Consider the following 3,380-nt stretch of genomic DNA (forward strand, 5'->3'; position numbering starts at 1 on the left):
TAAATCGGACAGTTTCTCCCTGCGTCCAGTCTTTGTGCTAAGCTAAACGCAACTGTCTCTGTAATGTTACTGGATGCACAGAGACGTAACTGATATCTCATCAGAAACAGCTATCTAGTTTTTTTTTTTTCCAAAATGTCAAACTGAAAGGAGCTTGTCCCTCTCAGACCGCCTGAAGGCTCCACAAACCCCACTCTTTCAACAAGAGCCTCTTTTTAAGAAAGCCTTCTCGTAAACTTCGGTTGTGTCTAGAAGGGATACAGCTATGGCTCGGAAGATCTGCAATCTCGGCTAATGTAGTCTATATCCACGACGTCCCACTTCTGCCAGATGTTCCTCTTTTCAGCCCCTTTTTCTTTGTGTTGGCGCTCTAACCTCCGGTGAACGGTCCGCGTACGTTACGCGTAGCCGAAGTTATTAAAAAAAAACATTTCTTCATCTTCAGGATATGGGGTTCTGGTTCCGAGTCCTCTGCAGTTATTAAAGTACTTTAAGTACTTTTCAATCTTCTGCCAAATGTGTGCGAGTACTCCTGTTTTTTAAAGTACTTTCTGCCAGTTAACTAGTATTTTCCTTCCAGGTATACGGGGGGAACTCGCTCTGTTAACTGTGTTTTGAAAAAAAATCTGATGCTATAATTTTGATTTTTTTTTTTTTTTATTGACCCAGTAAAACATGAAACATTCCTTCTGGTTGAACTAAAATCATTCCAGTTTAAAGTCGTAAAGGACCCGAAGGACCTGTAGGACCCGAAGGACCTGTAGGACCCGACCAGCCGATCGCTCACTGTGTACAAATCTTTATTGATTCTGTCATTCCTAATAAAATGTTATAAAACTTAAAAAAAAGAAGAAGAAAAGTGATGCAGCATCTTGTACTGGAAAAGAATTATTAAAGAAACTAATGACACGTCTCTGTTGGGTTTCTGGTCTCTACATCATTTTGGGAAAAACGCACAATTTTCTGGCTTTGTTTTATCTTTTGTTTCTGATGTTTTTCAACCTTTTTCACCATTTTTTTTTCTCTCTCGGTCTGTCTCTCTGAAATTCAAAGAGGCTTTATTAGCATGACCATATTGACATACAGTATTGCTAAAGCACATAAACAGGGAAACATGTTACACATTAACATCCAGTTGTACAGTAGGATGCAGACTAGAGAGCATTAGGTTAACATTCGTATAAAAGCAACAACCATGTCAACAAAATGTAACAATATGAACAACATGAAAACAAGAATATTGTGTGTGTGTGTGGGGGGGTCACTCACTGTTCCTCAAAGTGTGGCAGGTACAGACATATCCTACTGCTAGACTGCAGCTCTCTGGGTGTTCTCCCAGCAGGATCAGCATTTTATTGATGTTGGTTATTTGGTCAAATGTCGGGTGTTTGTGTTTGAATTTGGGGAAATATTGAGTTCTGACTGGCTGCAGTTGTGTTCATTCTGTCAGGAAGTGCAGCTCTGTCTCGACTTTGTCTCTCTTGCACAGCTGGCAGAAGCGCTCCTCTTTGGGGAGCCATGATTGTTTGTAGCGGCCTGTCTGGATGGCCAGGCTGTGCTCACTGAGTCTGTACTTGGTCAATGTAGTTCTTAGTTTAATATTAATAACTGTGGTCAGGTAGTCTGCCACACTGTCCTCTCTCTTTAGGGACAGATAGCACTGTCCTCTCTCTTTAGGGACAGATAGCACTGTCCTCTCTCTTTAGGGACAGATAGCACTGTCCTCTCTCTTTAGGGACAGATAGCACTGTCCTCTCTCTTTAGGGACCGATAGTACTGTCCTCTCTCTTTAGGGACAGATAGCACAGTCCTCTCTCTTTAGGGACAGATAGCACTGTCCTCTCTCTTTAGGGACCGATAGTACTGTCCTCTCTCTTTAGGGACAGATAGCACGGTCCTCTCTCTTTAGTGACAGATAGTACTATACTCTCTCTTTAGGGACAGATAGCACTGTCCTCTCTCTTTAGGGACAGATAGCACTGTCCTCTCTCTTTAGGGACAGATAGCACTGCATTTTGCTTTGTGCTTTTGTTTGTGTGTTCCAGTTGGTGATGTAGTTTAGTTTATGTTGTGTTATAATTTGGTTATAACACAACTCTGGTTGGTTCCCAGACTGGTCCTGAGGCAGAACAGGGTCAGGAAGTGAACTGAGCATCAGGACCAGCTGAGTGAGGGGACTCTTCTCTTTGCTCAGCTCTTGGTATTGCAGGGCTTTCTGCTGATAGGAGTGGGGATCACTGTTTTTTAGATGTAGCCAATATTTGATTGCACGTTTTTGAATTTTGATGAATAATGGGAATTGGCCTAATTCAGCTCTGCAGGCGTTGGTGGTGGTTTTTCTGTGTACCTGTAAGATGCTTTTACAGAACTCTAGATGCAGGATTTCAACTGGATTTTCGTCCAAATGGGCCGGATTCTGGTAGGAAATAGGATCCCACACCTCACTACTGTAGAGGAGGATTGGTTCATTACAGATTCAAATAATTTCAGCCAGATTCTAATTGGGATCTTAATGTAGATTTGACTTTTTATTGCATAAAATGCCCTGCATGCTTTCTCTCTCAGCTCCATTATCGCTGGGTTAAAACTTCCAGTGGATTATTATTATTATTTTCAGTCCTAAATAATTGTAATGTGTACAGTGGTCTAATGTATGTGTTCCTAACGTGAAGCTGTATGCGTTTCCCTGAGATCTGGATCTTTTCTGAAAAGTCATTATCTTTGTCTTTTGAGTGTTTACTGCCAGGGCCCAGGTCTGGCAGTACTGCTCCAGCAGGTCCAGGTTCTGCTGTAAGCCCTGTTCTGTAGGGGACAACAGAACCAGGTCATCTGCATAGAGCAGGAACGTGATCTCAGAGTGGTGTAGAGTGAGACCAGGTGCTGCTGATGTCTCTAGGATGGAGGCCAGCTGGTTAATGTAGATGTTGAATAGAGTGGGACTCAAACAGCAGCCCTGTCTCACCCCACGCTTCTGACAGAAGAATGATGTTCTTTTGTTGACAAGTTTAATACTGCACTTATTGTTAGTGTACATTGATTTAATGATGTCATATGTTTTAACCCCTACATCAGATTCAATAACTTTGTAGAATAGACCACTGTGCCAAATAGACTCCAATGCCTTTTTGAAATCTATGAAGCATGCAAAGATGTTGTTGTTTTGGTGAACATGTTTGTCTATCAGGGTGTGTAGGGTGTAAATATGATCTGAAGTACGGTGTTTTGGTACAAATCCAATTTGACTTTTACTCAAGACATTGTGTTTGGTAAGGAAGTTTAAGAGTCTGGAGTTGATAATGCTACAAAGGAGCTTCCCCAGATTACTGTTCACACAGATGCCTCTGTAATTATTTGGGTCAGATTTATCTCCAGATTTGTAT

General features: G+C 41.7%; 1 long non-coding RNA gene across 1 annotated transcript in view; it reads left to right on the forward strand.

Annotated features, from left to right (window-relative positions):
• Positions 1 to 909, forward strand: part of LOC144530255 (uncharacterized) — a 3,296-nt gene extending 2,387 nt beyond the window's left edge. Inside the window, exon 2 of the long non-coding RNA XR_013503090.1 lies at positions 1 to 909. This exon is cut by the window's left edge and continues 1,430 nt beyond it. This is a non-coding gene — a long non-coding RNA (uncharacterized LOC144530255).
• Positions 910 to 3,380: the final 2,471 nt, after the last annotated feature.

The sequence above is a fragment of the Sander vitreus genome, chromosome 15, assembly GCF_031162955.1.
Source record: "Sander vitreus isolate 19-12246 chromosome 15, sanVit1, whole genome shotgun sequence".
NCBI classification, from domain to species: Eukaryota; Metazoa; Chordata; class Actinopteri; order Perciformes; family Percidae; genus Sander; species Sander vitreus.